This window comes from Scyliorhinus canicula, chromosome 1 (assembly GCF_902713615.1).
Source record: "Scyliorhinus canicula chromosome 1, sScyCan1.1, whole genome shotgun sequence".
In the NCBI taxonomy this organism is placed as follows: Eukaryota; Metazoa; Chordata; class Chondrichthyes; order Carcharhiniformes; family Scyliorhinidae; genus Scyliorhinus; species Scyliorhinus canicula.
In genome coordinates, this window is record NC_052146.1 from 158,784,129 (window position 1) to 158,799,221 (window position 15,093).

The following is a 15,093-nucleotide window of genomic DNA, read 5'->3' on the forward strand; positions in this document are numbered from 1 at the left end:
CCATTGATTATCGGGAACTCAACAAAGTTACCCCAGCAGTAGCCCCCACGGTAGCAACAAGTCCCGAGACCATGCTCAAACAGGGACTCCACTCCAAATATTTCACGGTATTCGACATTAGCAACGGCTTTTGGTCAATCCCATTGGCAAAGGCGTGCCAGTACAAATTTGCCTTCACATTCAAAGGACAGCAGTACACGTGGACATGCCTCCTACAAGGATTCCACAATTCCCCCTCCATTTTCCACCGACAGCTGGCAAATGGACTAGCAAAATTTTCCCGACCCGAATGTCTGGTACAGTATGTGGACGACCTATTACTGCAGACAGACACCAAGGCAGAGCACATCACGCTTCTGTCCGAGCTCCTGGAACTTCTGAACTCAATCGGATGTAAGGTTAACCCCAGAAAGGCCCAACTATTGGAGAATCAAGTGATGCATTTGGGTACAATCATCACACACGGCAAACGCGAGATCGAGTTCAAAAGAATTGACTCGATCGTCAAATTGCCCCTTCCCCAAAATGTTTCAGCCCTCCGGTCATTTTTAGGACTGGTTGGGTATTGTCGGAACCATATTGATGGTTTTGCGACCAAGGCAGCCCCACTTTCAGACCTCCTTAAGAAAGGAGCCCCTTGGGAATGGCTTCCGCAGCATACAGAGGCTGTGGAAGAGTTAAAGAGAGCCCTTAGCGCAGCATCCGTGCTACAAGTTCCAGACCAACTCTCCCCCTATTCAATTGAGGTAGCTAGCACAGATCTGACCCTCTCGGCCGTGCTCCTTCAGGAACGGCATGAGCAGCTATGACCAGTGGCTTATGCCTCCAGACTGTTAGACCCAGTAGAGCAAGGATTTTCAGCCTGCGAAAGGCACCTACTCGCGGTGTTCTGGGCAGTTCAATACTTCTCCTACATTACCGGACTCAACCCCATCACCATTTTGACTGAACACACCCCCACACAATTACTTTTAGACGGACGACTGAAGGACGGTTCAGTGAGCCAGATAAAAGCAGCTAGATGGACACTACTGTTACAGGGATGGGACATAACAGTTAAACGGACCAAGACACACACATTTTTAGGAGACAACCTCCAATACCCAGGACAACCCCATGAATGCGAAATAGTAGCACCCCTACACAACACAGGACCCTTCATTGCTAAGACGCCCCCCAGGAAGATAGGGAATTCAAGCCAGAGCCTCCAGCACACAGGCACGTGTGCCCCCTTGAAGATATATGTGGACGGTTCATCCACAGTTTTAGATGGCGAACGCATTACAGGATGCGGTATTTATGTAGAAGATGCGCAGAGACGCGCACTAGAGGAGATATCTCTAAAGTTACCCGATCACTTAGGCTTGCAGGTAGCAGAGCTCGCAGCCATTGCATACATAGTGAACTACCCAGATTTGTTCCCCAGCCCAACTGACATATATTCGGACAGTCTGTATGTCTGTAACAGCCTCACAGATTTTCTACCCCTGTGGAGGACAAGAGGTTTTGTCTCCGCGGACGGAAAGCCCCTTCCATCAGCCCCATTACTCCGCCATATCCTAGAGAAGGCAAAGGATAGGACATACGGCATTATTAAAGTTAGAAGCCACCATCGATCATCCCCCCCGGAAATGTGAAAGCCGACGCACTGGCTAAAGCAGGTTCCAGGCGAGGTCACTTTTGGACACCCCCAGCTAGCGCCCCAGCTAGCGCCCCTGTGAGTTCAGTTCAGGTCTCACAGACAGACATAGAAGATTTAGTACAGGCACAGAAGCAGGACGAAAATCTCCGGGAGATTTTAAAAGGAAACTTTGTGGCCCAGTACGACAAATTCAAACAGGCTTTGACCACACATGAGGGCGTGATTATCAAAGACAAGTTGTATGTGGTTCCTGAGAAAGGCAGGAATCAAATGATTGCCTTATTCCATGATGGTCATGGACACCAAGAGATCGCCCCTACCACAGCCCACCTTAGGCAGCTCTGTTGGTGGCCCAATTTAAGAGAGGATGTAACGCACTATATAGAGAACTGTTTGATTTGCGCGCAGAATAACCCAGAAAGGTATTGAAGGAAGGCACAACTCAGCCACATGCGCCCCGTTAATGGCCCCTGGACAAAACTCCAGATCGATTTTATAGGTCCATTGCCCCCTTGCAGGAATGGCTATAAATATGTTCTGGTGGTCATAGACATGTTTACGAAATAGGTAGAGGCGTTCCCATCTCGTACAAACACTGCAAAGACAGCCGCAAAGATCCTGACCCACCACATCTTTACTCGATGGGGACTCCCCAGAAGTATTGAATCAGATCAGGGATCTCATTTTACAGGATGGATCATGAAGAACGTCCTCACCATATTCGGCATTAAACAAAATTTCCACATTGCGTATCACCCCCAGTCAAGCGGGATAGTGGAACGCATGAATCGGACTCTAAAATCGACCCTTAGAGAGATGGTACAGGAGAACAATTCAACTTGGGATTCAGGCAAATTTTGCCACGCAGTCGTGTGTGTACAGGGAGTAGAGTAGAGGGCGAAATATGCGGGGCCCTGGTATTGAGGACTATTGTGGAGGAGATGTTGTTCTTCATTCTCACTAATTGTGGTCTGTTGGTCATAAAATCGAGGATCCAGTTGCAGAGTGGGGAGCCAAGTCCTAGGTTTTGGAGCTTTGATACGAGTTTGGCTGGGATTATGGTGTTGAAGGCGGAGCTGTAGTCAATAAATAGGAGTCTGATGCAGTAGTCCTTGTTTTCAAGATGCTCTCGGGATAAGTGTAGGCTCAGGGAAATGGCGTCTGCTATGGACCGGTTGTGATGGTATGCGAATTACAGTGGGTCAAGGTGTTCTGGGCGTATGGAGGTGATGTGTTTCATGATTAACCACTCGAAGCACTTCATTACAACTGAAGTCAGGGCCACCGGATGGTAGTCATTGAGGCACGTTGCCTGGTTCTTCTTTGGTACCGGTACGATGGTGGTCTTCTTGAAGCAGGTGGGGCCCTCGGAGTGGAGTAGGGACAGGCTTTGGCTTTGCTTTGTAGCCCGTTATGTTGTTTAGTCCTTGCCACAATCGCCGAGAGTCTGTCTGTGACTCTAGCGTGGTTTGATATTCTCTCTTGGCATCTCGGATGGCTTTGCGGAGGTCGTACCTGGATTTCTTGTATAGGTCAGGGTCATCTGACTTGAACGCCTCAGATCTGTCCTTCAGGAGGGAGTCAATCTCGTGGTTGAGCCATGGTTTCCGGTTGGGGAACGTACGTACTGCTTTCTTTGACACGCAGTCGTCCACACATTTGCTGATGAGGTCTGTGATGGTGGTGGCATACTCATTTAAATTGGTCGCTGAGTTCTTAAATATGGACCAATACACTGTCTCTTGGCAATCACGTAAGAGCTCTTCTGTTTCCTCGGACCAGCACTGCACAACCTTCTTAGCTGGATTCTCGCGGTTGAGTTTCTGCCTGTAAGCCGGGAGAAGGAGCACCGTCTTATGGTCTGACTTCCCAAAGTGCGGTCGGGGGATGGAACGGTAGGTGCCCTTGATTTTTGAGCAGCAGTGGTCAAGAGTGTTGTCGCCCCTGGTGGGACGGGAGATGTGCTGGTGGAATTTTGGGAATACACTTTTGAGGTTGGCCTTGTTGAAGTCTCCGGCCACAAAGGCCTCCAGATGTTCTGTTTTTAGTTGTTTATAACTGTGGACAGTTCATCCAGGGCCTTCCTCACTTCTGCCTGGGGTGGGATGTAGACCACTGTGACCATGGCTGAAGTGAACTCACGTGGAAGATAGTATCGGTGGCACTTCACGGTCAGGTATTCTAGTTCCGGGAGCAGTAAGTCGCCAGGGTCACCACATCCAAGCACCAGGTGGAGTTGATGAGGAGGCAAACCTGTGATGTGTCTGCTTATGCTATAGGGGCAATTTTATCCCACAAAATGAAGGATGGTTCTCACCGTCCGGCCGCCTTTGCCTCACGGACCCTTTAAGAAGAGAACGGAACTATGCCCAGATCGAGAAGTGGTCTTAGAAGTTATATACAGTGTGAAGAAATTCCGCCAGTATGCCTATGGACGGCAGGTTGACATAATGACTGAACATGAGCCTTTACCAAGTCTTTTAAGAGAAGACAAGTCCATACCACTTCAGCAGAGTGCAACTTTGGGCCTTGTCGTTAGTGGCCCATAACTATGTTTTCCAACACTGTATGCAAATTGCCAATGCAGATTCATTAAATTGCCAGCCTTGCCAAAGAGCATTCCAGGAGAACATGCTGACTTTGAATACCCAGGACACACTGCTGATACACTATCAATTAGTCAAAGACGAGAGTAGGATGTAATCGAGGCTTTATTACACTGAGATGTGTGGCCTCCTACAGCAGCTGACAAAATAGCTGCTGTACGGGGAGCACACATATTTATACTCCGCCTACTGGGCGGAGCCAGCAGGCAGGGATCTACTCCATACCTGTAGTACAGGGGCCTTACCATAAAGTACCTATATCAACATCCTCTATATACAACATATACATCAATGGTGACTAGAACATTCATCCCCTGTTAAAAAATGAATCCGGCGGGGTTGGTAGAGAGCTATATACAGGATATTGCGTTTTAAAAGTACAGATAATATTGCGAAATGAAGCGGTCCGGTGCCTTGATCTGTCGTCGAGAGTGCCGTAGTGCTGGTGGCAACTCCGGCGGCGGTCTGGTCTTCAGTGACTCCGGGAGCGTGTCGATTTCCTCTTCATCCCCGGGTGTGGGCAAGAGGAGGACGGATTGTTCCGGAGCGGAGGCTGCGGTGGGGTGCGTCGGGGGAAGGGAGGGTGGTGCCGGGTCGGAGGAGGGGTGTGTGGGGAACCAGATGGTGCCAGGTCCCTGAGAGAGACTGTGTCTTGGCGGCCATCGGGGTACGCTACGTAAGCGTACTGCGGGTTGGCGTCAAGTAGCTGTACCCTCTCAACCAACGGGTCTGCCTTGTGGAGTCAAACGTGTCTCCGGAGGAGAATGGGTCCTGGAGCTGCCAGCTACGTTGGGAGCGATACCCTTGAGGTGGACTTCCTGGGGAAAGCAAAGAGACGTTCATGGGGGGTTTCATTAGTCGCGGTGCACAGGAGCGACCGAATGGATTGACGTGCGTCGGGGAGGACCTCCTGCCAGCGGGAGGCCGGGAGATTTCTGGACCGTAGGGCCAGTTGGACAACCCTCCAGACCGTCCCGGTCTCCCTCTCTACCTGCCCGTTTCCCCTGGGGGTTGTAGCTGGTCGTCCTGCTCGAGGCAATGCCCCTGCTGAGCAGGTACTGGCACAGCTCATTGCTCACGAATGAGGATCCCCAGTCGCTGTGGACGTAGGCGGGGAAACCAAACCGAGCGAAGACGGTGTTGAGGGCTTTGATGACGGTGGCAGATGTCATGTTAGGGCATGGCACGGCAAAGGGGAATCGGGAATATTCATCGACCACACTGAGGAAGTACGCGTTGCGGTCGTGGAGGGGAGGGGCCCTTTGAGGTCCACGCTGAGAATTTCAAAGGGGCAGGAGGCCTTCACCAGGCGCACACGGTCCAGCTGGTAGAAGTGAGGTTTACACTCCGCGCAGACCTGGCAGTCTCTGGTGATAGCCCTGACTTCCTCAATGGAGTAGGGCAGATTGCGGGCCTTGATGAAATGGTAAAAATTGGTGACTCCTGGGTGACAGAGATGGTCGTGCAGGGTCCGGAGTCGGTCCACTTGTGCGCTGGCACATGTACCTCGGGATAGGGCATCGGGGGGCTCGTTGAGCTTACCGGGGCGATACAAAATCTCGTAGTTGTAGGTGGAGAGCTCGATCCTCCACCTCAAGATTTTATCGTTTTTGATCTTGCCCCGCTGTGTGTTATTAAACCTGAAGGCAACCGACCGTTGATCAGTGAGGAGAGTGAATCTCCTGCTGGCCAGGTAATGCCTCCAATGTCGCACAGCTTCAATGATGGCTTGGGCCTCCTTTTCGACGGAGGAGTGCCAAATTTCAGAGGCATGGAGGGTGCGGGAAAGGAATGCCACGAGCCTGCCTGCCTGGTTGAGGGTGGCGGCCAGAGCGACGTCTGATGCATCGCTCTCCACTTGGAATGGTAATGTCTCATTGACTGCGTGCATCACGGCCTTGGCGATGTCAGCCTTGATACGGTTGAAGGCCTGGTGAGCCTCGCCCGTCAGTGGGAAAGCGGTGAATTGAATGAGTGGGCGGGCCTTGTCCGCATAGTTTGGGACCCACTGGGCGTAATACGAAAAGAGCCCAGGCATCATTTGAGGGCCTTGGGGCAGTTGGGGAGGCGGAGCTCCATGAGGGGGCACATGCGGTTGGGGTCGGGCCCCAGAACTCTGTTCTGGACCACATAGCCGAGGATGGCTAAGCGGTTCGTGTTGAACACGCACTTCTTGTTATACGTGAGGTTGAGGAGAGTGGCGGTGTGGAGAAATTTGGAAAGGTTGGCTTCATGGTCCTGCTGATCGTGGCCGCAGATGGTGACATTGTCCAGGTACGGGAAGGTGGCCTGCAGTCCGTACCGAGGGGACCCTAAGAAAGTGTTAAAGGCGGCCGTCTGCTTCGAACGCAGTGTATGAGCGGTGTATCTGCCTTATGGATGGTGAGCTGGTGGAAGGCAGATTTCAGGTCCACTGTCGAGAAGACCCGGTGTTGCGCAATCTGATTGACCATATCAGATATCTGTGGGAGGGGGTACGCGTCGAGCTGCGTGTACTGATTGATGGTCTGACTGTAGTCAATGACCATCCTGTTTTTCTCCCCCGTTTTGACCACTACCACTTGGGCTCTCCTGGGGCTGTTGCTGGCTTTGATGATGCCTTCCCGAAGCAGCCGCTGGACTTCAGACCTGATGAAGGTCCTGTCCTGGGCGCTGTAACGTCTGCTCCTGGTGGCGACGGGTTTGCAATCCGGGGTTAGGTTTGCAAAAAGGGAAGGTGGGTCGACCTTGAGGGTCGCGAGGCCTCACACAGTGAGGGGTGGTAGGGGCCCACCGAATTTCATGGTTAGGCTCTGGAGGTTGCACTGGAAGTCCAGGCCGAGTAGCAGGGCAGCGCAGAGGTTGGAGAGGATGTAGAGGCGGAAGCTGCTGAACTCCACGCCCTGGACAGTGAGAGTGGCGATGCAGTACCCCCCGATCGCCACGGAGTGGGATCCAGAGGCCAGGGAGATTCTCTGGTTAGCGGGGTGTGCCACGAGGGAGCATCGCCTTACCGTATCGGAGTGAATGAAGCTCTCAGTGCTCCCGGAGTCCAGCGGGCAGGAGATCTGACGTCCACTTTAGTTGAAGCGGTCGCGAGGTTGTGTGGTCGAGACCGGTCAATCGTACCGAGGCGAGACGCAGCTGGTCGTTGGTGGTTGCAGGCGATGAGTGGCCTGATGAGGTGTCCGACAGGCAGGGGACCCGAGTCGGGCAAGATGGCGGTGCCCACGAGCCGCACATGTCGTGGGGGAGGCAAGGTGGCAGCGTCCTGGGGCTGCACGTGTCGTGAGGAAGGCACGATGGCGGCGCCAGTTGGTCCTGTGTGGAACAAGATGGCGGCGCCCATGGGCCGCACGTGTTACGAGTCAAGCAAGATGGCAGCATCCACTGGCCGCACGTGGTCTGAGGAGGGGAAGATGGCGGCGCCCACTCGCCGCACGTGGGGGGTGCCGGGATAATAGCGGCGATTGAGCGGGTCGGGTCTGGCTCACTGCAGCAAAATGTCCCTTCTTGCCACAGGCCTTGCAGAGGGCGCTCCGCGCCGGGCAGCGCTGTCGGGGTTGTTTTGACTGCCCACAGAAGTAGCATTTGGGCCCCCCGGGGTTGGCTTGCTGCCGTGCGGCACAGGCATGGGGCTGGCTGAGGGCGGACGCTGATGGTGTCCACGATGGGGCAGACATCTTGGGAGTCCACGATGCACAAGAAGGGTGGGCCGCGCGGTCGGGGGCATAGGCCTGAATGTTGCGTGATGCGACCGTAAGTGAGAGTGCTAGCTTTTTGGTCATTGCGGGATCGAGTGTGGCGCCTTCTAAGAGGCGCTGGCAGATGTAGTCAGACCCTATACCCGTAATAAATGCGTCTCTCATCAGCAAATTTGAGTGTTCCGTGGCCAAAATGGCCTCACAGTCACAGTCTCTAACTAGGGTGAGAAGGGTGCGCCAGAAATCTTCCACTGACTCACTAGGAAGTTGGCGCCGCGTGGAGAGGAGGTGCCTGACATAGATTTTGTTAGTCCGCTGAGCGTAGTTTTCCTTCAGTAGCGCCATGGCCTCTGCGTAGGTTGGCGCGTCCTGGACGAATGGAAAGACGTTGGAGTTCAGCCCCGTGTAAAGGATCTGGAGCTTCTGTGCTTCTGGAATTGGGTCTGGCGCAGACCCGATGTACGCTTCGTAACAGGCTAGCCAATGTTCAAAGTCCTTTTTGGCGTTGTCTGCTTGAGGATGCAGCTGCAGGCGATCTTGCTTGATATGGAGTTCCACCTCTGAAAACTCAGTGTAATAAATTGATGCACTATCAATTACGCAAAGACGAGAGTAGGATGTAGTCGAGGCTTTATTACACTGAGATGTGTGGCCTCATACAGCAGCTGACAAAATGGCTGCTGTATGAGGAGCACACATATTTATACTCCGCCTACTGGGCGGAGCCAGCAGGCAGGGATCCACCCCCGCACCTGTAGTACAGGGGTCTTACCGTAAAGTACCTATATCAACGTCCTCTATATGCAATATATACATCAGTGGTGACTACCACAACTGCCAGTGTCTGCCTAATGCATTTATAATTGGACCCAGAGAGACTCCATACTATCAAAGTGAAAAATGGTGCTATGAGAAGTCTGAGCAACCAAGGTCCTACTTCTCTAGTCAGGATAAGTTGACCTGCGAGGATGTTGTGATTCAGTGGAAATCACTGGTAGTCGTTCCGCCTCCAGCCAGGAGCCCTCCCACAGGAGCTACATTGCGCCCACCCAGGGCAGACAAAGATGAAGATGCTGGCACTCAGGCAGAGATAAAGCCATTAAACAATTGGAGCTACAGTGCCACCCTTGCCAAATGAAGCAGTCCTTATCTCAGTCCAACACTCTTCACCCTTGGGAATGGCCAAGTCACCAGTGGATGCCAGCCCACGTTGACTCCGTGGGCCCTTTAATGGGGAAGATGTTTTCAGCCCTGGTGGACGCCCACTCTAAATGCCTATTGGTTCAATAGATGAGGACCATAACATCGGTGGCCATGGTGGATGCCGGAATGTGGCGACTAGGGGCTTTTCACAGTAACTTCATTGCAGTGTTAATGTAAGCCTACTTCTGACAATAAAGGTTATTATTATATTGGTGGAAGTCTGTTGAATAATAAGTGCAGCATGTTAAACAATCAAACCCCTAATTCTAAAATACTTGAGAACATTCTTCCCTCACAGATTTCCCCCTCTTAAAAAGAAAAAAAGTCTTATTAATTTTGAATTTTGATAATTGTGATCTTTGTAGGGGCTGGTTTAGCACACCGGGCTAAATCGCTTGGCTTTGAAAGCAGATCAAGGCAGGCCAGCAGCACGGTTCAATTCCCGTACCAGCCTCCCTGAACACGTGCCGGAAAGTGGCGACTAGGGGCTTTCACAGTAACTTCATTGAAGCCTACTCGTGACAATAAGCAATTTTCATTTCATTTCATTTCATTTCAATATACCATGACACTAATGTATCTATAATTTTTATACAATAAAGGGGCCCTATTCCCCTTTTTTTCATTTTTCACTCACATATCTGTTTCTTACAGGAAAAGATGTCCCTCTTTAATAATTTCTACCAAATTCTTCAAGCTAGCCCCTCTTTTCATCAAACAGTCAGATTGTTAGTAACTGCTGTCAACTGTTGATCTTCCTGTTCTCCAGCAGTCACTTTTCATTGATGCTTTTTCTGGAAAGGATTTGCTCCCATAGGGACATTATCTATGTGACACTCGATAGGTATTGTTCCCAAATGTCCTGTTCTTTTTAAAATTTCTGTCAATAACCTGGATATAAAAAATGCCATATCTACTGCCTCTACTGGGGCCAGGGACTCCGCTGTCAATGTACTTTTTACCACTCTTCCGATCTTTTTAGTTTCCCATGCCAAAGGGCAACATTTTCCTTACTCCCCCAAGAGAAAAATTATTAAACCTTAAAAAGCCATCACAGAAATTACCAAAAGGCCTCCTCCTGCTCCTATCTGCTGTGTATTTATGTAAACAATCAGTTTCTGTCGTCTAATATCACCTAAAGATGGGAATTTCAAAACTCAATTCTCCAATTTTAATTTTGCCAATTTTATTTTGCTCTCACGATTTCTTCAACCTTTGGATTGTTCATTTTAGTGTTTAGTTCTGAAACAACAAAACTGACGTATGGTCTGGTTTCTTTAGCCAGCTAATTCAACTGCTGAATTAAACTTTGGAGATCCTCTTTTTCTATTTCAGAAGCTGCTGTATTATTTTTCCAGGCCCTACCACGAGTAATTGCTGTAGGGTTAATAGTCTCCAAGTAAGGCTGCTGATGCAGAGTGACATGCAAACCACTCAGCCTGATTTGTAACCCAATATATTTAAATGCACCAGAGGCCTGACTTCCAATCTTGAACTCTGTCTGAGCAATTTCAAATTTGCTACGACTATCCCACAAAAAATTACCTAATGCATCATGAATATGCCTGAAAGTTTCCCCCCATCTCACCCCCACAAGTTTCCCCCCCCCCACCCCCCACAAGCAGCCAGGGGAAAGGATAGGCACTACTGTGGCCGTCAATGTGACTCCAGCGTGGCATGTTGCCTCCCTGGTGCTCGTGTCCGGGATGTCACTGAATGGCTGCAGGGTTTTCCCTTTGACATTGACCACATAGGACACCAGGGCATCCTTGGGTGATAAGATACAGGTCAGTGCCAATGGCATTGGTAGAAAGAGGGATGAGGTCTTGCATCAAGGATTCAGGGAGTTAGGCAGTAGAGTTAAAAGCAGGACCTCTCGGGTTGTATCCTCTGGATTACCCCCAATGCCATGTGCTAGCAGGCACAGAAATGGGAGAATAGCACAGATGAATGCATGGCTTAAGAGTTGGTGCAGGAGGGAGGGTTTTAGATTCCTGGACCACTGGGACCGTTTCTGGGGAAGGTGGGACCTGTACAAGCTGGGCAGTTTGCATCTGAACCAGAGAGGGACGAACGTCCTTGCTGGCAGGTTTGCTAGTGTTTACTAGTGTAAACTCAGGGGGAGGGGACACAGACTGTTAGCAGAATAGGGACACAGCATTACACAGAAAAACAATCAAGTCAGAGGGAATGCAGCGGCAGTAAGTTTCAAGGGAACAAGACAAAGCTGGATGGTCTCTACTTTAATGCCAGGAGTATTATAATTAAAATGGATGAGTTAAGGGTGAGGATTGACACATGGAATCGTGAGCACGGAGATGAGGTTGAGGGAGGGGCAGGATTGGCAGCTCAACATCCCGGGATGTAGAATCTTCAGGCAGGAAAAGAGGAGAGGGTAAAAGGGGAGGAGGTATTGCAGTATCAGTAAAGGAATCAGTTACTGTAGTAAGGGGAGTTGATATCTTGAGGGGGGATCAAATTTAGCTTTAGGAGAGTTTAGGAATAAAAAAAGGGACAGTCACATTGCTATAGACCCCCAGGCAGTCAGTGGGAGATTGAGGAGCAAAGAGGTGTGTAATTTGTAGAGGTGTGTAAAAATAATTGGACAGTCACTGTGTTAAGGGCTGAGATGGAATGGAATTCTTGAAATATATACAGGAGAACTTTTTAGCTTTAAATGTAGAGGGTCCAACAAGGGACGGTGCAGTGCTGGACCTTATTCTGGGGAATAAAGCTGGACCAGGTGGTCAGTGCTCAGGTGGGAGCATTTTGGAGATAACGGCCACGACAAGGTACAATTTAAGTTTGTTATGGACAAAGAAATAGAATAGTTGCAGAAAAAGATTGCGGATTGGGGTTGAACCAAGGGACTGTGAAGAGTTTGTCCATAGATCTCTGAAGGCAGAAGGTCACGTTAAAAGGGTGGTGAAAATGGCATGTGTGACACTTGCCTTTATCATTTGAGGCATAGATCACAAAAGCAGGGAGATCATGCTGGAGTTGTATAGAACTTTGGTGAGGTCACAGCTGGAGTACCGTGTGCAATTCTGGTTACCACATCATAGGAAGGATGTGATTGCGCTGGAGGGGGTGCAGAGGCAATTTACCAGGATGTTGGCTGGGATGGATCATTTAAGTAATGAAGAGAGGTTGGATAGCCTTGGGTTGTTTTCACTGGAGCAGAGAAGACTGCGCGGCAACCTGATCAAGGTGTACAGGATGAGGGGCATCGACAGGGTGGGTCGGGAGCAGCTGTTCCCCTCAGTTGAAGGGTCAGTTACGAGCGCACACAGGTTCAAGGTGATGGGTAGGATGTTTAGAAAGGAAAAGCTTTTTCACCCAGAGGGTGATGACGGTCTGGAATGCACTGTCTTGGAGGTTGATTGAGGAGGGTTGCCTCACATCCTTTAAAAAGTACCTGGATGAGCACTTGGCATGTCATAATATTCTAGGCTATGGGCCAAGAGCTGGCAAATGGGGCGAGGTAGGCAGGTTAGGTATCATTCATGCATCGGTGCAGACTCGATGGGCCAAAAGGTCTCTTCTGCAATGTAATTTTGCAATGCAATGCCAATAATGTATTTCCAAACATTTGTGGCTGACAGAGCCAAGAGGATTTTCAAAATAATCTTTCCTGCCAACAGTGAATCAACCCTTACATCTTGGTCACTCAAATTTCTTCGAAGCCTCGTGTCACCAGCCTGCCTTTTGCCTTGTAAGTTCCATCTGGGAGTATCTTTTCTGTGAGTATCCATCGATGAGATAGAACTTGTTCCCTTCCTGGGAAATAATTTCCCCAAATAATTTCCAACTTTGCAGGTCTTGCTGTTTTGCTCCTTTTATTAATTCATCATCTAATTTGTAGGAAGCTACTCAGACTTTTCTTTTTAAATAATTTTTATTGAGATTTTCAAAAAATATCAAAAATAGAAAATAACAACAAGAAAACAGTATTAACAACAACAAAAAGAAAAACACAATAACCCCCAAAACCAAATCCCCCCCCCCCCCCCCCACCCACCCAAGTAACTACAAAAAGAAGAAATATATAAGCACCCGGCATATTCAATAAGCACATATACACATTTCTCCCCTGCTCCGAAATAACCCCCCCCCCCCTCTCCCTCCCTCCCTCCCCCCCCAGGTTGCTGTTGCTGCCGGCCTATTTTCCTACCGTTCTGCCAGGAAGTCCAGGAAAGGCTGCCACTGCCTAAAGAACCCATGTACTGATCCCCTCAGGGCAAATTTCACCCTCTCCAATTTGATGAACCCCGCCATATCATTGACTCAGGCTTCCACGCTTGGGGGCCTCGCATCCTTCCATTGAAGCAAAATCCTCCGCCGGGCTATTAGGGACACAAAGGCCAGAACACCGGCCTCTTTTGCCTCCTGCACTCCCGGCTCCACTGCAACCCCAGAAATTACGAGTCCCCAGCCTAGCTTGACCCTGGATCCTACCACCCTCGACACCATCCTTGCTACCCCTTTCCAAAATTCCCCCAGCGCTGGGCATGCCCAGAACATATGGGCATGTTTCGCTGGGCTCCCCGAGCACCTAGCACACCTGTCTTCGCCCCCGAAAAACCTACTCATCCTCGTCCCTGTCATGTGGGCCCTATGTAGCACCTTGAACTGTATGAGGCTAAGCCTCGCACAGGAAGAGGAGGAATTCACTCTTTCCAGGGCATCCGCCCACGTCCCCTCCTCAATCTCCTCACCCAGCTCCTCTTCCCATTTACCCTTCAGCTCCTCCACCGAGGCCTCATCCATCTCCTGCATGACGTGGTACACGTCCGAAATCCTCCCCCCTCCAACCCACACCCCCGAGAGCACCCTGTCCCGTACCCCACGGGGGGGGGGGGGGGGGGCAGCAGAGGGAACCTGTCCAGCTGCCGCCTGGCAAACGCCCTAACCTGCATGTACCTAAACATGTTCCCCGTGGGGGAGCCCAAACTTCCCCTCTAACGCACCCAGGCTCGCAAACCTCCCATCCACAAAGAGGTCCCTCAACCTCCTAATACCTACCCTGTGTCAGCCAAGAAACCCGGCATCGATGCTCCCTGGTACAAACCGGTGGTTCCCCCGTATCGGGGACTCCATCGAGCCCCCCACCTCCCCCCTATGCCATTTCCATTGCCCCCAAATTTTGAGGGTAGCCGCCACCACCGGGCTCATGGTATACCTCATTGGAGGGAGCGGCAACGGCACCGTTACCAGCGCCTCCAGGCTCGTGACCATGCAGGACGCCATCTCCATCCTCTTCCATGCTGCCCCTGACCCGTCCATTACCCACTTACACACCATCGCTACGTTGGCAGCCCAATAGTACCCACAGAGGTTGGGCAACGCCAGCCCCCCCCCCCCCCAATCCCTGCCCCGCTCCAAAAACACCCTTCTCACCCTCGGAGTCCCATGCACCCATACAAATCCCGTAATGCTCCTGTTGACCCTCCTAAAAAAGGCCTTCGGGATAAGGATGGGGAGGCACTGGAACAGGAACAAAAACCTCGAGAGCACCGTCACCTTGACGGACTGCGCCCTGCCCGCCAGCGACAGCGGCAACGTGTCCCATCTTTTAAACTCCTCCTCCATTTGCTCCACCAGCCTAGCGAGGTTAAGTTTGTGAAGGGCCCCCCAGCTCCTAGCCACTTAGACTCCCAGGTACCAAAAGCTCCTCCCTGCCCTTTTCAGTGGGAGCCTACCAATCCCCTCCACAGGATGAACAGCTCACTCTTACCCAGGTTGAGCTTGTACCCAGAAAAGCCCCCAAATTCCCTAAGAATCTTCATCACCTCCGGCATTCCCCCCACTGGGTCCGCCACATATAGCAACATGCGATCTGCGTATAATGACACTCAGTGCTCCTCCCCACCCCGCACCAGACCCCTCCAATTCCTCGACTCCCTCAACGCCATGGCCAGGGGCTCAATTGCCAATGCAAAGAGCAAGGGGGACAGGG